General features: G+C 46.0%; 1 protein-coding gene across 2 annotated transcripts in view; it reads right to left on the bottom strand.

The window, feature by feature from the left end:
• Window positions 1–21,936, bottom strand: part of LOC121063015 (ubiquitin-associated protein 1-like) — a 70,207-nt gene that overhangs the window by 31,166 nt on the left and 17,105 nt on the right. The window contains exon 1 of one of the 2 annotated variants that reach the window (XM_040543323.1): window positions 273–291. The exons of the other annotated variant lie outside the window; for it this stretch is intronic. The gene's annotated coding sequence lies outside the window, so the exon portion shown is untranslated. Of the gene's footprint in view, window positions 1–272; window positions 292–21,936 lie in introns of those variants that run through there. 2 annotated transcript variants of the gene reach the window in all.

Here is a 21,936-nt window from a genome sequence, read left to right as displayed (position 1 = left end):
TGAATAACTCCATCTGTAAGCCCCCCTTTGACGTTATGCATAACAAAGACTCAGAGTTGCCCTTTGTTTCTGGAGCCCTCCAGCTGATAGACTGCCCTGCCCAACAGGCAATCTTCACACTCATGAAATTATCTGCTACACACCCACCAGCAGCAGTCAGTGCTCAAAGCACAATTTGGAGCCAATCTAACTTTCAAACCCATCACTCCCCAAATGAGGTCTTATTCTTCAGCCTTGGTGTTTCCACTGTGGATTCCAGATGCAAATGTTACCTTCAAGGAAGGGTGTCCAGAGCCTAGGACTACATAGACAGCTTCGCTGTCCTTCCTGGCAGCAGCTGACATGGTGGGGATCAGGAAGAGAGTTTCAAGTACTTTTGGAAACTACCTTTTGCTGGGCAAAGGTCGTTTTCACCATTACATCAGAGTCAATAGCTCAATCAACACCAATGGCTAATGGGAATTAACACAGCCAAAGCTGCAAGATTTACCCAGATGCAGCCCAACTTCCTGAGGCAAAGCAAGCAGGCACTAGGCTGTGGGGAAGTGAGTCATGCTGGGCAACTCTGGACACACCTGTGAGAAACACTCTGTAGCCAATAACATAGGCTGAGGCGACGATCTCAGTGAAGTAGCATTTTTATTCGCGATTGCAATGGTGGGTGTCCTACAAGCGCACCTACTAGTCACACAGTACAGTTTATATACTTTATTGCTCGATGACCGGGACCCTCCCCTGTTTCCCCACTGACTGGGTAATCCAGGTTCACAACCTATCCGATGCTTCACAGATAATACATGGCTTTCAGTTGCCAGCCTGTTACTCTTCAAATTTCTTTTGACTTTTTTACTCTTTGAGGTGGTAACTTTGAGGTAACTTTTGGTAACTTTGAGGTGGTTTCTTTCCTTATCTGACTCAACACTGTGATTTTCGCCTAATTGCTCTAAGGAGTCTGGTTGTCTGCATTTTACAAGGTCATCTGTTAAGCTTTCTTATCACTGCAAACATCTCAATACCACATTCCTTCCCTCTAAACAATGTAACTCTGTGCAAAAACAACATTTTTGTTCCCACACACCTTACACAGAAGAGCTGCACATCACTCTGCTTGGTGTTTGTCGGGTTCCTCGCTGCATGTCTCACCCTCTCTCTCGGCATTGGACGTATGCCCCAAAGCGCTCCTCTCAGCCACTGAGCCGGCTTTGGCACCAGCCGACAGCTGCTTCTCAGAAGGAAACAATACATGGAGCCTTCAAAGAGGGAAGGAGATGGAACAGTGCTGAACTTGCCTCTCAGAGGGCATTCGGGAAGGCTGAGGGCAAAGCCACAAGACCAGACAGTACAGTTGTACGTGAACTACTGGAGTTGAAAGGGCTTTACTGGTCACAGCACCACAGAGGAGGAGATCAGACTGCAGAGCATGAAGCCAGCTGCACCTTTCGGGCCCGGATCACAGGGTCAGACAAGCTGCTGCTTTGCTAGATCTATGTGGGAGTAGCAATTAAGATGTCAACTTGATCTGCTGTTATTGAGACAGCCAGGCCACCTGTGAAGTCACACAGTTTTCACATACTGCAAGCATGTGCTGCGGCCACTTGTCCACGATGAACTGGGGCAGGGTCTCTATGCACTTCCTTGCATTTCTCTCAACTCTGCTTTATTCTAGCTACTACCTCAGACTGAAAGCCAAGTGCTCCTCTCCTAAAGGATTTTAAAACTTGTGATGCACAGAGAAGTAGCTTCCTCACTCAGTTATCTGAGGGCAATACAGTTTATGCTGCCTGCCTCATTTATCAGAAGCAACTTACTCCAGACTGTACCAGTATAAGGAATAACGAAATGAAAATCCAAAGGGATCATTTTTAAAGTGATAATTGATATCCCCTCTTCAGCAGGCTGCTGCAAGGACATACTAAGTTTCCCACACACTGATCTTAGCTAACTGAACACCAGGTTAGCGCGATGTTATCAGTTCACTCCAGGGACATGAACAGCAGCATGTACAAGTCCCGCAGAACCAAAGATGTGTATCTCTAGCATCCAGGGAGTTTCACAGTCATATCAGGCTGGGGCCTGATATAAAGCCTTGGATGTGCCCTGGATGCAAAAATACCCACATAAGCACTAAGTATTTTTCTTTTGTTGCCAACCCTGTAGTAAGATCCAAGAGGAGGCCAAGCACCTGGCATTAGTTTTGAAATGCAGGAGGAAAAACAATTCCTCTGCCATATGCAACACCTTATTTTTAAGCTACAGCAATCTATCATGAAACTGTGCTATTCACAGAGATACAGTCACACTTTAGATTCAAGTAGCATTCCAGTTTAAATCTCACTAGCTCTTCCTAATGCACCGTGAGCAAACACTTAGCAAGAGGCCATTCCCCGAGCCTGCAACATCAGCAAACAGCATTGTGGAGCACTGAACGCAGGAATGCTGGCACAGGCTGCCAGCCACATTTCGTCACCTCCTTTCTAAAGGGGGCTTAATTAAACCAGTGTCTTCTGAGTAATGAGATTTGATAGGCTATTCAGGCTTGGTCAAAGCTGTTACAGTAGACAGTAAGGGCTTGCTCACCTTTAGGGCTGATCTTTTGGAGATTTGAAGGGTTTGCTCCCAAAGCCATCCTCCAAACCAGCTATAAGGGCTTTTGCCTGCAGCCCTTGGATTTCCAGACACCAGAACAAGATGCTAAAGGGCATTTGTGGTTTGACGCTTCACTGTGCATTTTAAACTGACAGAAAGCCTACTCTACTGTACGTAGAGTTTTTCAGCACCCTTCCTGGGCTAGTGAAACAAGTTGGTTCCATATTTCTAGGTCTTCTTACAGCCACCTCCAAGCTTTCTTCTATAATCGTAGACCTCCTTAGCCCCATCCCCTAATTCTTGGTTCTGGCTAACCCTTTGGAAAGGGGATCAGGGCTACAGGTGCCTGAAAGTTCTAAGTAATTTTAACATCAGCAGCCTAGTATGAACATACAGAGAGGACAGGAAAAGCCCACCTTTTACTTAATTACCCTGAGACAACAGTCTTAAAGCCATGCAGCCAGAGAGACACAGTGTAGTAGAGCCCAGAGACTGAGGGACAGAAGGGGAAATAAGAGAGAAAAAGATGCAGAAGCAAAGAAGTGCCAAAACAAAACTGATGACAAAAGCAACCAGCACAAAGAGATGGTGCCGAGCTGAATAGACTTGAAGGGACAGCACTGAGATGCTTTGAAGAACAAGATGAAAGAAAAGGCACAGCTAGCCCTGGAACATTTGGAGGTGATGATACCAAGAGGCTCCATGCATCACGTCAGACCCAGACCTGGTATTAAGAGCCAATAAACACAAGCTCAGCCTCTGAAGTTACGTGCACCTGAACCATCTTCACAACTGCTCTGAGGTATTGATATTACCCAAGTTAGGCCAATCCACCCGCTACCATTTGCATCTGACCACAATCAGGACATGGTCAGTTTTTGAAGAAGAAAAACTACAAAAAGACAAAACAAAAAATCAAAAAGATCACTTGTATTCTGCATAGATCACATTGATGAGCTCAGCAGTGATTTTACACTGAGAAAGCAAAAAGTAGTTTGATTCAAGTGACTGGCATATCGATGTTACGTAAGACACCGGTTTTAGACAACATTTTAAAAGTTGTACTGCACCTACTAATTTCAGCACAAGGGAAAGGCTAGGACCAACGTCAGGACTCTCTATACAGCCGTCCACAGCACATACAGATGGAGGCAGTGCCTGTTGCCAGGACAAAACAAGATCTGGGTATCAGAGTAAAACCTGACCCCAGAAGTTCAGCACAGCACACAACAGGTCCAGTTTTCAAGCACTACAGTCTCCAAAGAGATGACATCACCCCCAAATCCACAGCACATGCTTTTGCTTTGCCCCCTAACACCTCTGCAACCAACGAGCCCACCAAGCTGCAGAGAGGTGCTCCCCTTTTATGAAGTACAAGGGCATCAAGCTGCTAGTGACAGCTCTTTGGATAAAGTCACTGTAAAACTGGATTTGACATATTGCAACCACATCCTCTACAGTTAAAGAAAAAAAAAGCATCACTTTCACTAGTCTTAATGGAACGAAAATGTGAATTACTCAGGTCCTGCACCTGGGACGGGGCAACCCTGGCTATACGTACAGACTGGGCGACGAGATGCTGGAGAGCAGCCCCGCAGAGAGGGATCTGGGGTTGTGGTTGACAACAAGTTGAATATGAGCCAGCAGTGTGCCCTGGCAGCCAGGAGGGCCAACCGTATCCTGGGATGCATCAAGCACGGCATCGCTAGTCAGTCGAGGGAAGTGACTGTCCCGCTCTACTCTGCGCTGGTGCGGCCTCACCTCGAGTACTGTGTGCAGTTCTGGGCACCACAGTACAAAAAGGACATTAAACTGTTGGAGAGTGTCCAGAGGAGGGTGACGAAGATGGTGAAGGGCCTAGAGGGGAAGACACATGAGGAGCGGCTGAGGTCACTGGGCCTGTTCAGCCTGGAGAAGAGGAGGCTGAGGGGGGACCTCATCGCAGTCTACAACTTCCTCGCGAGGGGAAGTGGAGAGGCAGGTGACCTATTCTCCTTAATCACCAGTGATAGGACCTGTGGGAACGGTGTGAAGCTGAGGCAGGGGAGGTTTAGGCTGGACATCAGGACGAGGTTCTTCACCGAGAGGGTGGTCGCACACTGGAACAGGCTCCCCAGGGAAGTAGTCACTGCACCAAGCCTGTCTGAATTTAAGAAGCGATTGGACTGTGCACTTAGTCACATGGTCTAAACTTTTGGGTAGACCTGTGTGGTGCCAGGAGTTGGACTTGATGATCCTTATGGGTCCCTTCCAACTCGGGATATTCTATGATTCTATGATTACTCCAAGTGCTACTTGAAGCCAGGAGATCAGGTACATTATGGTTCTTGTTCTATTTTAAGATCATGAGCACAAACCAGACCCTCCTTGAAGCAAATGCAAACTCCATCCTGGTGTTTGATTTTCAATGGCCACTAGTTAAAACAAAGCTAATGACTCGTCTTCATCTTGTTGGATACAAGTGGCCATCCTGCATCTAACGAAAGGCAGAGCAGGGATTGCAATGACTGCAGTAGGAGGTGTAGGGAGGCAGGGATGAGACAACTATGCTGTGTACACACCCCACATTTCAACAACCAAGCACTCTGAAGAGAGACCTACGTTTTGAAAGACAGCCCATAACATCAAATTAATTTCGTTTGCTATTTTTCAGTGCAGTGATTGAGGGGCAGAGGGACAGGAACCAATAGGGCAGTGCTTTCAAAAAACATTTCCCATTAATGGGAAGGACAGGGAGAAAAGAGCCCCCGAGGAGCATGCCTATCTGCACATTGCATCACCGAATTACCAGACAACGCTCTTTAGCAATGGCAATAACATCCATTAAGGGGCTCCACATACAGCTGTGGAACGATATCTTCCTAGCAGGGACAGACATTAGGAGAAATTGATTCTTCAAGCTGTGCACTTGTTTAATGTGACAGAGCATGCAATTAGACCTTCTGCTTCAGCATGCATCAGTCAACGGGAAGTTAAAGCGGAAGACAATTGTGTGATTTCCACACGCTGCAGCTCCCATTTGTTGCCCCATATGGATTCGTTGCATTAATGTCAGACAGCTGTAGTTACATGGCTCTCCTCATGGAGTGCCCCACTTGGCTCGTTAAACACACCCCACTCAATAGAAGCGCATACTGTTTGAACTGGTTAAGGATTTAATGCTCTTACCTGATAACAGACAGTCCTACTCCTCTGTTAACATCCTGATCTTACTTAGCTATACTTCAACCTGCCCTAAATTTCACCTAGAAATAAGGGAAAACCCTACAATGGCTGAGAAGATGCAGTACACTGATGCACTAGTTTTTCCTATCACTGAATTGCTTATCAGCCACACAAGTTTCCAGCCAAGTTGAGGCTTATAAACCCCACAAGTTTCTAAAATTGCAGGTTTCATGAGCAAGAGCATAAGAAAACTGAAAATGCCTTATGTACAAGCCCTGTGGTGGAAGCAGATCAGCACAAGCTTTTCCTTTGGCCAGAGTGTCTTGCCAAAGAAGTATATGGGAAATGCACCAATTCTAAGTTCATATTTAACTACACAAACAAGGAGGTGACCTTTTTAAAATGGACTCTTTCCCAAAGAGTCTGCCACAAGAGAAAGCCATCTGCAAACAACAGGCAGGTCTGACTACCAACCCGGGCAGTAAGGGGACAGTTCAGGTTCCATCTAGGCCGAGAGCAGATGTGAATTTCTGAGCGCAGCTCCTACTTCTGACTTGAAGATCAGCTAAACAGTAAAGCAGAGAAAAAAAGGGGTTATTTTTGTTATTGTTGGTTCTTTAGAAGGTCAGCTTCACTAACCTGGAGAGGCTGCAATATCACCAGCAAAAAGGCAGTAGACTAGAAATAGCAGGGCCATCTTCCCCTCCTCAAGACACAACAGAACCAAGGCTAACATTTGCAGGTATGTGCCTGCAGCCCAGAAAGCCAACCATGTCCTGGACTGCACCAGAAGCAGCATGGCCAGCAGGGGAGGGAAGGGATTGCCCCCCTCTGCTCTGCTCTCGTGAGACCCCACCTGGAGTCACCCAGCTCTGGAATCCCAGCACAAGGAAACAGAGCTGTTGGAGCAAATACAGAGGAGGCCATGAGGCCATGAGGATGCTCAGAGGGCTGGAGCACCTCTGCTATGGAGACAGGCTGAGGGAGCTGGGGGTGTTCAGCCTGGAGAAGAGAAGGCTCCAGGGAGACCTTATAGCAGCCTGCCAGTACCTACAGGACAGCTGGGGAGGGACTCTTTGTCAGGGGGTGGAGTGATAGGACACAGGGGAACGTCTTTAAACTAAAAGAGGGGAGATTTAGATTAGATATTAGGAAGACCTTCTTCACTCAGAGGGTGGTGAGGCCCTGGCACAGGCTGCCCAGAGAAGCTGTGGATGCCCCATCCCTGGCAGTGCTCAAGGCCAGGCTAGATGGAGCTTTGGGCAACCTGGGCTGGTGGGAGGTGTCCTGTCCATGGCTGGGGGGTGGGACTGGGTGAACTTTAAGGTCCCTTCCAACCCAAACCATCCTGGGATTCTATGATGTATCTCAAGTTTTGGACAGCAACTACCTACCACTTTTGAGAGCCTGAAAGCTAATTAATTTAGAAATTTCAGGTTAGTTAGCACAAGACTTGATACCACTTACGAACAAACAAAATCCTTAACAGTAATCTCAGTACTAGCTAGAGCAAAGTACAGGTATTAACTTTTGTAGCTAACTCACTTCAGAAGAAAGCAAATATTTTGATATAATCAGTCCAAGTTGAGAAGAGTAACTAGAAAGCAAGCTACCAGCTTCAACAAAATGCCCCACTTTTTCTGTTCCTTTGGTAAAGATGCATGGAAAAAAATCTGGAGCATCCTGCGTGTTTAAAATGTACGTCTGGAACCCAGAGCAACTTAAGCTAATTAAAATGCTGCTGTCCTTGTAGCAATGAGATTTCAATATGCAACAAGCCAACTATGAAGTACTTGAGTATTATTAATACTGCAGACTCTTCCCAGTTATGAAGAGAGCTAGACAAACATTGCCAACATGCTGCCAACACCACAGAGCAAAGCAGCTTTTATCATTAAACAGAAGTCCATTTTTAATCAAAAAAGTGCAGTTTCAAGCTTTCTTCTTATGCTCTTTGATCAAGAGAGGTATAAAGTAGTTGGTCTTATATCAACTAAAAAGAGTTCAACACTGTGGACAATACCAGGACCTACTCTGAACACTGACACAAGAATTCTGCCCAATTATTTCACTGCAGAAGTAATTTGTGTTCTTTTGATCAACATAAACTAGGACTTAATACATTTTTACCACTACAGCAATCAAATGACTACTTAAAAATCTATTCCAAAGCAAGCTATATAACTGTTACCTTTTCCTTGTTAAACCATTTTTCTTCTGAGCTTTAATTTATTGCTAGTTATGGTCCTGGTTAATTTGGTGAAACATGAATTCTTATGGAATTACTTAAAGCAGACAAAAAAATCCAGCAAGAAATCAAGTTGGACAAAAGCTTTAAAACCAAAACCTGCAATCTGCTAGCAGGTCAAACAGCAGTTGCCATTTCATATATTCAAACAGAGCCAAGATACACATGTATTGTGCTATACAAGAATAATGGGAACACTGTTAGGCTACTAGAGAGTTATCAATTTTAATCCTTACGCTCAAGTCACATGCACTACCCACCCGCACCACACACTTTGCTTTCTGTCAGTACCATACTGAGTTTTGTTGGGAAGATGCTGTCTGTTAAATGAACCATCCCCACCTACAAACAACTCTGCCTGCCCCCTTGCTAAAACCTTGGATTTGGTGTGGGACTTGCTGCTTCAAATCCTGACTGCACCCTCAGCCTGAGCAGTTTCAACACACATCAGGCCACCAGAAGCCTTCTCCCACTCCCTATAGGATCTCTCCCATGATATGTGTAACACTGCTGAACGTTCCCATCCACCTGACACCCCTCACTTCTCTCAGCTAGAAGTGTCACATCCTGAGGACACAAATTCCCTGTAATTTAGAAGCCACCATTCAAAGATGCCACCAAGTTCTGTGCTGTCTGTTTCTGAACAAACACCTGTACTCACCACTGGGACACAAGTTTCTCTTTCACCAAACATGCACTTGAAAATGCACAAGTGCAAAAGTTCAGTAATAGGAAACTTTCAGAAGCACCTAAGATCTTGTCACGGGGTACCTGGAAGAGCATGCTTACCAAAACACTCTTCTGCAAGTGACTGCACAGAACTGACATCATCCCAAACCTGCCTGATTTTCAAAACACACCTTATTAGACACCAGCAAGCTAAGCTTACGAGAGAAATGTGAACTCCATCTTCAGTACTACAGATGTGACATTCTTTACACAGTGACTTGACTTTTTTGGGTTTTCGTCACTTCTTCTACCAAATCAGCATGTCACTGGCACAGCTTCAGCTCTCAGCTCATTTTCTCGTTAGCCCATAGGTACCTGTCTTCATATCCATATTCATATCCTTCATGTCCAAATAGGGCTGAATGACAGTTTAAAAAAATGGTCCAGAAGGTAAATATCATCAGTAGTCAACACTGAATTAAGTTCTGCTCCCAAGAGTCATCTTTTAAAGAAGTTCCACTAGTTTCAATAAAAAATGGAATAGGTGCATAACTGAGCATACCAAACAGGAAATAATTTTGAAGTGAGCACTTACACCTTAATTGTTTCTTGAAAAGACTTGTTAACTTCAGGGAAGACTGAAATTCATAGTGAACATTCAGTCTTGCTCTTTAAAAACCCACAGGGACAGAAGTATTGTCACCTGATATCAAGAATAAACACTCTTGACATATGAAAACAGCAACAGACACCAGAACAGGCTCAGCAAAGTGGTGGTGCCCACACTTCTGGAATTGAATTAACTGGGAACAGACCACAGGAAGTTGTCTTTCGCGAGCTTGTCTAGCATAGAGAAGTAGAAATCTAGCTTTACGCAGCCAAACTGAGCTTGCCCTCAGCGATAGCAGTTGATTTATCACAAAAATAGAATATGACAAGTCAAAGGGCTGCTTGCTGTGTATTAGAAAACTTCATTGGCCTAAGCTCCCTGAAGGCATCGTGCTCCAGTCCTGAAACAGAAACTTCTTCCTTGCAGTCTCCTGATTTGGAGTTCCCAAACAGCAAAGGCCACTCTATTTAGGGCTGCTTAAATGGCAATAAGGCTTAGCCTGTAGTCCAACAGTGGACTACAGAGCTCAGGAAAGGAAGCCACGAGCAAGAGGCAAAGAGTGAGTACATGTGTTAAACAAGGTTCCCTCTATGTGTGCGACTGCCACAGCTGAGCTTGCTCACAGCTAAGACATAAACACATGCAAACAGCCCTCAGCCTCTGAGAAAAAGCAGAGCAACTACCTAAACCCCCAGACATTTTTCAGTGATGCTCCAGTCACTGAACTCACCTACACAAGTTGCTTCAGAAAGCCTTTCCATACCACAGGTGTAATCCCTCCCCCTCTGCTGCACAGAAGTCAGCTACATTCAGGAAAAAATACCCAGCACATCCTTAAGCATCATAAAATAACCTGTATCCACATGACACTCATCTAATATGGAAACAACTAGACTTAAGGCAAGATTTACATTCCCTCGCTTAAAAAACAACGACCTGGAAAGGTCTGCTTTCTCTCTAAGACAATAATTCAATTTGCCCTCTCAGCACTGCAGACTGACACTAGGAACAGATGAGTTTAACACTTACTGTAGGCTGGAAGCCCGCACCTCACTGCAAACACACATTCACCCTTCAGTCATAAATACACAGAACAAAATCCATAAACTCATGAGGAACTGGGAGTGACAGATGTGCAACTACAAGCCTCCCAATGATAAGAGCACATGAAGACGGAACAAGAATTTCATACTCAGGTGGAATGAGAAATGGAGAGGAACCCATAATCCCAGAAATACGCTGCTTTCAGGCAAAGCCTAAAGGGCTCTGAGGCATTCACACCACCACAAACTGAATACACTTTTTAAAAAATTTCTCATTCACAACTTTTACCCTGAGCAGAAAGCCATTTTGCCAAAACTCCCTTAAACCATCAACACCACCTAGTTCATGCATGACACTTCAAAACAGTTTTCAAGGCACTTACCAAGGAGCAAAATTCATCCTACTTTTGCGGGTGTAAGGAACAGGGCACAAAGATGAAACTGTATGCCCACAGTCATCTAGCTCAGCCAACAACAAAGCCAGAGCAAAACTTGTATTTCCTGATTCCCAAACCCACAGCTATTCCAAGAATATCACTGTGTTCTCTCTGTTTGGTCCAATATCTCTGATCCACAATTTTCTGTATCAAATCTCTCCTATTCAGTTTTCCACCTTACTACAAAAGCCTTAAGGATATTCTTCTGGATTGTTATCATGAAACGGGATTTAGCCCAAACTTTGTCGAAGTTGCTATTTCCAACACATTTAAGTTCACAGTTTGGTTACACATCATCTCCAGTCTTCCTCAGTGGTATAAACTTTTTTTCCAGCCTATTAGACATTTCTTCAGAAGCACTGCTAATGAGCACAAACCCTGAAACACTTAAAGCAAGGAATAACTAAACAGAAATTATAAACAGGATTTTGGGGGATACCAAGCTGAGACTAGGGGATAAAATGATCTCTGGGCAATTATTGTATGTACCCAAGTGTTGTGGTTTAGCCCGGCTGGCAGCCAAACACCACACAGCCGTTCGCTCACCCTCCCCCCTCCCTCTCCGGGATGGGGGAGAGAAACGGGAAAGTGAAGCCTGTGAGTTGAGATAAAGACAGTTTATTAAGACAGGGAAAAGAATAACAATAATAATAATAATAATAATAGTATTAATAGTAATAATGTGTACGAAATAAGTGATGCACAATGCAATTGCTCACCACCCGTTGACCGATGCCCAGCCTATCCCCGAGCAGCCGGCCCCCCCCTCCACCCCGGCTAGCCACCCCTATATATTGTTCAGCATGACGTCAGATGGTATGGAATACCCCTTTGGCCAGTTCGGGTCAGCTGTCCTGGGTCTGTCCCCTCCCAGCTCCTGCTGCACCCCTAGCCTGCTCGCTAGCAGGACAGAGAGAGGCTGAAAAGTCCTTGGCTTGGTGTAAGCACTGCTCTACAACAATTAAAACATCAGCATGTTATCAGCGCTCTTCTCATTCTAATCCAAAACATAGCACCCTGCCAGCTACTAGGAGGAAAATTAACTCTGTCCTAACTGAAACCAGGACAGATATCCACCCCTTATTCCATACCATTTATGTCATGCTCAGGTTACACTCTTTCCAATACCTTCTAATTAATCACCATTTTCATCTATGATATATAGCAATCATGGTAGTGATGACATACAGTGTTATATGATAATTAACATACTACAATTCAACTCATGGGCTATTCTCACCCAGTATTAGGTCCCCTTGAGGTACACACCGGACCTCCCCATTCTTTTGCATTACCCACCAAGTGCATCCAGGTCCCTGGGCAAAAGCAATCCCACGAATGGGCTTGCCTTTTCCTGAGGCAGGAGTAGCCCAGACTGTCTTAACCAGCATGTTTCTTACGTGCACTACAGGAACTTTATCCCCTTCTACAGTGCGTAACAGGTTTGATTGGGCAGGTCCAGCTCGGTTGGCAGATCCCCTAGTATTGACTAACCAGGTGGCCTTTGCCAAATGTGTATCCCAATTTTTGAATGTCCCAGCACCCATTGCTTTCAGTGTAGTCTTTAACAGTCCATTGTATCGTTCAACTTTCCCGGAGGCTGGTGCATGATAAGGGATGTGATACACCCACTCAATACCATGTTCTATGGCCCAAGTGTCTATAAGGTTGTTTCGGAAATGAGTCCCATTGTCTGACTCAATTCTTTCTGGGGTGCCATGTCGCCATAGGACTTGCTTTTCAAGGCCCAGGATAGTGTTCCGGGCGGTGGCATGGGGCACAGGATATGTTTCCAGCCATCCGGTGGTTGCTTCCACCATTGTAAGTACGTGGCGCTTGCCGTTGCGGGTTTGGGGGAGTGTGATGTAATCAATCTGCCAGGCCTCTCCATATTCGTATTTCAGCCATTGTCCTCCATCCCAGAGAGGCTTTGACCGTTTGGCTTGTTTAATTGCAGCACATGTTTCACAATCATGAATAACCTGTGCTATAGTGTCCATGGTCAGGTCCACCCCTCGGTCACGAGCCCATCTGTATGTTGCATCTCTACCTTGATGGCCTGAGGTGTCATGGGCCCATCGGGCTATAAATAATTCACCTTTATGTTGCCAGTCCAGGTCCACCTGAGCCACTTCAATCTTAGCAGCCTGATCCACCTGCTGGTTGTTTTGATGTTCTTCAGTAGCCTGATTCTTGGGCACATGAGCATCTACATGGCGTACCTTTACAACCAGGTTCTCTACCCGGGCAGCAATATCTTGCCACAATGCAGCAGCCCAGATGGGTTTGCCCCTGCGCTGCCAGTTGTTCTGCTTCCATTGCTGTAGCCACCCCCACAGGGCATTTGCTACCATCCATGAATCAGTATAGAGATAGAGAACTGGCCACCTTTCTCGTTCAGCAATATCTAAGGCCAGCTGAACGGCTTTCACTTCTGCAAACTGACTCGATTCACCTTCTCCCTCAGCAGCTTCTGCAACTCGTCGTGTAGGACTCCATACAGCAGCTTTCCATCTCCGATGCTTTCCCACAATACGACAGGACCCATCAGTGAACAGGGCACATTTCTTCTCATTTTCTGGTAGCTTGTTGTACAGTGGGGCTTCTTCAGCACGGACCACCTCTTCCTCTGATGATATCCTGAAGTACTTGCCTTCTGGCCAGTCCATAATCACTTCCAAGATTCCTGGGCGACTGGGGTTTCCTATTCGAGCCCGCTGAGTAATCAGTGCAACCCACTTGCTCCATGTAGCATCAGTTGCATGATGTGTAGAGGGGACCCTTCCTTTGAACATCCAACCCGGTACCGGCAGTCGGGGTGCCAGGAGGAGCTGCGCTTCAGTACCGACCACTTGCGAAGCAGATCGAACTCCCTCATATGCTGCCAATATCTCCTTTTCGGTTGGAGTATAGCGGGCCTCAGATCCTCTGTATCCCCGACTCCAAAACCCCAGGGGTCGAGCCTCGAGTTTCCCCAGGTTCTTTCTGCCAGAGGCTCCAGGTGGGACCATTCTCCCCGGCTGCGGTGTAGAGCACATTCTTTACATCTGGTCCTGTTCGGACTGGCCCAAGGGCTACTGCATGAACTATTTCCTGTTTAATTTGTTCAAAGGCTTGTCGTTGCTCAGGGCCCCATTCAAAAGCATTCTTCTTACGGGTTACTTGGTAGAGCGGGTTTACAATCAGACTGTAATTTGGAATATGCATTCTCCAAAACCCCATGACACCTAGGAAAGTTTGTGTTTCCTTCTTGCTAGTTGGTGGAGACATAGCTGTTATTTTGTTGATCACATCCATTGGGATTTGACGACGTCCATCTTGCCATTTTATTCCTAAAAACTGGATCTCTCGTGCAGGTCCTTTAACTTTATTTTGTTTTATGGCAAAACCGGCCTTCAGAAGGATTTGGACTATTTTCTTCCCTTTCTCGAAAACTTCCTCTGCAGTGTCACCCCACACAATGATGTCATCGATGTACTGCAGGTGTTCAGGAGCCTCCCCCTGCTCCAGCGCAGACTGGATCAGTCCATGGCAAATGGTAGGGCTGTGTTTCCACCCCTGGGGCAGCCGATTCCAGGTGTATTCGACTCCCCTCCAAGTAAAAGCAAACTGTGGCCTGCACTCTGCTGCTAGAGGGATGGAGAAAAATGCATTAGCGATATCAATTGTGGCATACCACTTGGCTGCCTTTGATTCCAGTTCGTACTGGAGTTCTAGCATGTCCGGCACTGCAGCACTCAGTGGTGGCGTGACTTCGTTCAGGCCACGATAGTCCACTGTTAGTGTCCACTCACCATTAGACTTTCGCACTGGCCATATGGGACTATTAAAAGGTGAATGGGTCTTGCTGATCACTCCTTGGCTCTCCAGTTGACGAATTAGCTCGTGGATGGGAATCAGGGAGTCTCGGTTGGTGCGATATTGCCGCCGGTGCACAGTTGTGGTGGCGATTGGCACTTGCTGTTCTTCAACCCTCAGCAACCCCACAACAGAAGGGTCCTCTGAGAGACCGGGCAAGGTAGACAACTGTTTAATGTCCTCTGTCTCTATGGCAGCTATGCCAAAAGCCCAGCGGAACCCTTTTGGGTCCTTGAAATATCCTCTTCTAAGATAATCTATGCCAAGGATGCACGGAGCATCCGGGCCAGTCACAATACGGTGCTTTTGCCACTCATTTCCGGTTAGACTCACTTCAGCTTCCAATGCAGTTAACTGCTGGGATCCCCCTGTCATGCCATAAATACAGATGGGCTCTGGCCCTTTACAGCTTGATGGCATTAGAGTACATTGTGCACCGGTGTCTACTAGAGCCTTATACTTCTGTGCGTCAGACGTGCCAGGCCATCGAATCCACACAGTCCAATAAACTCGATTGTCCCTTTCCTCCCCCTGGCGGGAGGCAGGGCCCCTCTAGTCCTGGTCAGAATGTTCATTTCTGTGTTTAAAAGACTGCCTGCTAGAAGTTGGAGCAGCAAACTTTTCAGAGAATCCCTTTCTCCCAGTTGTTTTCTTTCGCAACTCACGTACCCGTGCCTCTAGGGTCTCAGTAGATTTTCCATCCCATTTTCTCATGTCCTCTCCATGGTCACGTAGGTAAAACCACAGGGTGGTGCGGGGTGTGTACCCACCATATTGTCTTCTTTGCACGGATGCACGTTTACCCCTAATAGCCGAGACGCTGGTTTGTACAGGTGGGGAAGAAAATACACTCTCTTTAAGTTGGTGGACCTCTTCAAAAAGTTTCTCCAAAGTATTCTCTTTTAGTTGGTGGCCACTGGTTCGTTCAGGTGGGGGGGAACATAAATTCTCTTTAAGTTGGTGGACCTCTTCAAAAAGGTTCTCCAAAGTATTCTCTTTTAGTTGGTGGACACTGGTTTGTTCAGGTGGGGGGGAAGATAAATTCTCTTTAAGTTGGTGGAACTCTTCAGAGAGTTTCTCCACAGCCGAGACGCAGGCCTGTAGGGAAGAGGAGAGATTTCCTTCGTACTCCCGGAGTTGTTTAGCCATGTCACCCACTGTGGGATCTTCACCGTCTTTCCAGGTTATTATTGCCAATGTGCTGGCCCATGTTGATGGTGCATTCCGTACAAACTTCCGCCATATGGGTCGAGTACACTGGACTTCATCTGGATCTGTGAATGTTTGTGCATCGTCTAGGTCCTTAGAAATTACTTCCCGTACGGCTAATTCCCTCAGGTACTGAATTCCCTTCTCCATGGTGGTCCACTTGACTGGTAGACATACAAGTTCTTCCTTGTAGGGGTACCTTTCCTTCACAGCTGACAGGAGACGCCTCCAGAGGCTGTGAGATCGTGCTCCATCTCCAATTGCTTTGTCAATGCTTGCATCTCTAGCAAGGGATCCCAACCGCCTGGCTTCCCTGCCCTCTAATTTCACACCATTGGCTCCAGTGTCCCAGCACCGGAGCAGCCAGGTGACAAGCTGTTCACCTATACAGCGACCAAAATCTTTTCGCACATCTCGTAGCTCACGCTGGTATAGGGTTCGGGTAGTTACTGTTGACTTACTGACATCCTCATCCTCATCTTCATCCTCCTGCACACTTGATGGCCCAGCCTCGTCTTCTCCACACCCAGACTTAGCAGAAGACTTTCTGCGTTCTAAACGACCTGAGTCTCTATACCATTTTTTCACCTTTTCTACAGGGGCAACTTGCACTGCTACAGCTCGCCTCTCCGACCCAGCCACAGGGTCTGCCACAGGGGTTGGAATACCCTCTGCAGGGGCAACTTGCACTGCTACAGTTCGTTTCTCTGACCCAGCCACAGGAGTGGGAACGGCTGCGGGAGCTGGAACGGCTGCGGGAGCCGGAACGGCTGCGGGAGCTGGAACGGCTGCGGGAGCTGGAGCCGGGACGGCTGCGGGAGCTGGGACGGCTGCGGGAGCTGGAATGGCTGCGGGAGCCGGGACTGGAACGGCCGCAGGGTCTGTCACTAGGTTGATAGTAGCATCAATTGCAGCTCGATAGGCACAAGCCAGACCCCAGCACGCCACAGTGATTTGTGTCTCTTTGGAACTGCCAGAGTCATGACACCTTTTTTTCAAGCATTCTACCAGTTTTTTAGGATTTTGCAGTTGTTCAGGGGTGAATGTCCAAAACACTGGAGGTGCCCACTGCTCTAGAAACCTGCCCATATCCTCCCACACTCCCTGCCACTCGCAACTATCCCGCCTCAAGACAGATCTCCGGATGAGATTCCTAAGTAGTTGTTTAACCTTAAACAAAACCTGAAGCGCATTCAGGAGACATAACAACAAGAACATGCAGGTCTGAGTATCCCAAGGATATTCAACATCTTGGAGAGCTACCGTAACTAGCTCGGGGGATAGGAGGGTGGTGAAGGAGGAAGGGAGAGTGAACAGGTAGGAAAAAATATCTTCCCCTGTCCCCTCCACAGATTGACTCCCTGATGAAAAAAGGCAATAGGTGTAATTGCTAATAGTTTCTGAGATATGGTTTCCGAAGTATAGAGTCGACGACAGTGCTGAGTACAAATACCAGGTTAGAGTCATGACCAGATACCTCATCATTTCATAAGCCATCGTTACACCACACAGTACCATAACAATCTTAAACCAGGGCCCGGAAAGGATAAACAGCATGACAGGGAGCACATACAGAAAGTAACTTGCTATAAAACTCAATTTGGGAAACAGGCACAGCAGACTTGAGATTAAGGCAATCAACATTGTGACTAGCAACTATTAAGCAGGTCAAATACTTATACCAATTTCAGTTTAACACACTCTGGTCAAATCTGTCGATATCTCAACCCTTCGAGCCCCACATTGGGCGCCAAATGGACTGTTGTGGTTTAGCCCGGCTGGCAGTCAAACACCACACAGCCGTTCGCTCACCCTCCCCCCTCCCTCTCCGGGATGGGGGAGAGAAACGGGAAAGTGAAGCCTGTGAGTTGAGATAAAGACAGTTTACTAAGACAGGGAAAAGAATAACAACAACAATAATAATAATAATAGTATTAATAGTAATAATGTGTACGAAATAAGTGATGCACAATGCAATTGCTCACCACCCGTTGACCGATGCCCAGCCTATCCCCGAGCAGCCGGCCCCCCCCTCCACCCCGGCTAGCCACCCCTATATATTGTTCAGCATGACGTCAGATGGTATGGAATACCCCTTTGGCCAGTTTGGGTCAGCTGTCCTGGGTCTGTCCCCTCCCAGCTCCTGCTGCATCCCTAGCCTGCTCGCTAGCAGGACAGAGCGAGAAGCTGAAAAGTCCTTGGCTTGGTGTAAGCACTGCTCTGCAACAATTAAAACATCAGCATGTTATCAGCGCTCTTCTCATTCTAATCCAAAACATAGCACCCTGCCAGCTACTAGGAGGAAAATGAACTCTGTCCTAACTGAAACCAGGACAAACCAGGACACCAAGGCAGGGACTAACTTGTTGGGAAGGGATTTGATGATGAAATTGGGCATTCAAATAGTAAATTGTTAGACTGGAATAACAGTGTTACTAATGGGGTGCTCTCAGGCCCTGAGAGCAAAGATATATTCACCTCTGACTGGAAAGACTCTGAAGTGTGGGCGGAAGCAACAATACAGATGGACAGTTTTACCTCAGGGGTTTACAGGGCCACCGATTTATTTGGGAAAGTTCTAGAACAGATTTTGGACCAATTACAACCTCCCAAGGAGGTATTACTGTTACAAATAAGTGGATGCAGGACAGGAGAAAACAGTTGTGAAGGAAGCTACTGTGAGAAACACTCCATAGCCAATAACTTAGGCTCAGGCGAGGATCTCAGTGAAGTAGTAATTTATTCGCGATTGCAATGGCAGGCATCCCACAAGCAGGAGCACACCTACTGGTTCCAAAACACAGTTTATATACTTTTTGATGACAGGACCCTCCCTTGTTTCTCCACTGAGTGGGTAATCCAGGTTCACAATCTATCTGATGCTTCACAGACAATGCATGGCCTTCAGTTGCAGGCCTGTTAAATTTCAAATTTCTTTTGACTTTTTTACTGTTTGAAGTGGTAATGTTTCTTCACTTATCTGACTTGACACTGTGATTTTCACCTAATTGTTCTAAGGAGTCTGGTTGTCTGCATTTTACAAGGTCGCCTGCTAAGTTTTCTTATCACTGCAAGCATATCTCAATACCCCATTCCTTACCTTTAAACAATGTAACTCTGTGCAAAAACAACATTTTTATTCCCACAGTTCCCCCCTTTTCTTTTTTTATAAATAGTTGATTTTTGCAAAACTTTTCTGTAAGGTGTAATTTGGTAGATATCTTCCTCTTCTTCACTTTCTTTGCTTTCCATCTCCTCTAATATCATCACCTTATCTGAGTAAGGTGGTGGCTCCATGGTCATTTGTTTCAATAGTGCAGTTTCAATTAACCGCTGTACTAGTCCTCTTACACAGGGGATAATGCAACAACCAATGGCTGTCAGAACTCCTGCTACTACGATCAAGGATGTAAATATGCCTAAGTTTTCTGCCAATTCACTGGCAAGGGTGGTAAACCCTTGCAATGCTCTAGTTACTGTGCTATCCGGGGCAGCATTGTTGGGTATAAAAGTGCAACAATGGTTGCTCAGTATCACACACACACACACCTCCTTTCTCTGCAAACATCATCTCTAATGCTATTCTGTTTTCCCAAGCCATTTTGCTGGTGGCATCTAGTTGTTCAGCGATTCCTCTTATCGCATCCCTTGTGTAATTTATGAATCTCTGCTGATTATAGTAAATATAATTAATCCACATTCTTATTGATTGTTACCCACCAGAACAGGGACTCAAACCCTGCAGCAATTTGATTCCTGGCTTCCTGTTCATCGGGAACTCCTCTAGGCACCCCAATAGAATCTATGTACGCTCCATCATCAAATGATACTCCTAAGCTGCTTTTACTTCTTCTGGGTATTTGTGATGTTTCTCTTCCAAATGCCAGGGTGAAGGGTATAGCTAATTGAACAAGTGCACAAGTGCCTCCCCAGTTAGATGGTAGGGTGGACCGTAAGATCTTCCCTCCACAGTACCACCAGAGATCTGCCCTGGGGATCTCAAGTCTTGAGCAGTTTCCCATCAAGTCCTTGGTAGCATTCAAGGTCCTCGTGCACAAGGCAAATTCTCCCAGATGCCGGGTAGCACTCACACCCTGCCGTGAGAGGCAAGCTGTATGGTTACCTATAGCTGTAGAGAATGCAGGGGGAACCCTGATATTGCTATCACGCAAGGAAGGGAACAGCAAAGAGAGAGACTTACAGGCCTCATTTCCCCAGGCAGACTTTTCTTGGTGCAATGCAATCATACATCGCATCCCCTGGGAATCCTTGGTCCACCCCAATGGGCAGGGCACTATCTGGTCATCCCGAGGCACAAGCATAGCAATTGCTATGGTTGAGACCCTGGACAGTATATTTGACCCATTCTGTCCAGGCATTCACATCCCCATACCCTGTTTCAATCTCAAATGTTTGAACTGCTGCATTTCAAAAAGGGCCTCCTGTTTTCTCCTTGAGTTTCTCCCTTTCTCTGGTGGAAATAGAGGATCGTTTCCATACAGCTATTCTCAATCTGGCTGTTGGGTCTCTCCCAGTTATTTGTTCTCTCTGCTCAATTGTCGTTGGGCATTTAAATCTCCACAAGCTAACACCTCACAAGCATCAAACATGACAGGTTGTGGTACATAACCCTCTGTCACATTCACCCATATTTTTACGGGGTATCCCGTCTTACTCTTATCTGGTCATGCCTTTTCCAAGTTGCCAATTGACCAAGGCTTTCTCTGAGGCCTACAATCACTAAAAACAAAACTAAGTTGATTTTTCCCTATCATTATTTTTAAACCTTAGGTTTCCAAATAATTATCAATACAAAGAATAAGACGTACACTACTACTATAACAAACCCCCCTTGGGAGCACTGATTCACTATAGGTCTGTCCTTTCTCTCAATCACAAGTCACACTCATTAGTTACCTGTGAAAATAAAAGGTTAGCTTACAATTGTAAGCTTTTATCCTGCTCAGAGGCTTTTTGCTATGAGATTTTTCTTTTTGATTTTAACTTTCAACAAGTCTTCTGTAGGAACAACTTCCCAGGTACTAGGGTCGACGGGTGCTTTCACTCGAGTATAGTGAGTCCAACCTTTTTCCGCAGTTGTTACGGCTATTTCAGTTGTTAGTAGTACTTGGAATGGTCCTTCCCATTCAGGCCGGAGTGGATCCTTTCCAGGTCTGAATCAGGACCCAGTTTCCCACGGGTCCTGAGAAATGACAAAGAAGAAGAGGACAACCCCAGAATACTGTTCTTAAGAAAACTCTCGTTTCGAATTGTGGTATCTCGTCCCTTCTGCCCAGATAGGGCAATCCGAACAGCATCTCATACGGTGAAATTCCTATATCCTTTCTTGGTGCTGTTTGAACCTGTAGGAGTGCTAAAGGTAAGCATTTTACCCAAGGAAGTTGGGTTTCTAACACTAATTTAGTTAATTGCTTCTTTAATGTCTGGTTCATTCGGTCCACCTTCCCAGAAGAGGAGGGGTGCCAGGGGGTGTGAAAATCCCACTCAATCTCTAAGGCCTGCATTAACCCTTGCAGTACTTGTGAAGTGAAATGACTTCCTTGATCTGAATCAATGTTTTCAGCTATCCCATATCTAGGGACTATTTGCTCCAGTGATACCTTAGCCACCGTGTTCGCAGTGGCAGATACCGAGGGGAAAGCTTACACCCATCCAGTCACGTGGTCAATTAGGACAAACAAGTACTTAAGTCTCCCTGCTTTAGGTAACTCAGTAAAGTCTACCTGTATACTTTGGAAAGGTCAAATCCCTGGCTCCCATCCCCCTCTAGGTGGGTTACGGATGACCTTTTTATTTGCCTTTTGACATATGGTACATCCTCTGCATATTTGCTTCACTAAAGTGTATATTCCTACACAGACATACTTTCTTAGCACAACATCACACATTGCTTGCAGCTCCCAATGACTCTCTTGATGTAAAACGATTAATATTTGCCTCATTGGTGCTTTATTCAGCATTTCTCTCCCATCAGGGAGTATCCATTTTCCCTCAGACTTCGTGGCTCCTGATTCCTTAAAAAAAAAATTCCTTTCTACATACTGTAATTTATTTTTCAATACTCCCAAGCCCTGTTTTCCCAGAAAGTTG

This window comes from Cygnus olor (assembly GCF_009769625.2).
Source record: "Cygnus olor isolate bCygOlo1 chromosome W unlocalized genomic scaffold, bCygOlo1.pri.v2 SUPER_W7, whole genome shotgun sequence".
NCBI lineage: Eukaryota > Metazoa > Chordata > Aves > Anseriformes > Anatidae > Cygnus > Cygnus olor.
This window is presented reverse-complemented; position numbering and strand designations above follow the sequence as displayed.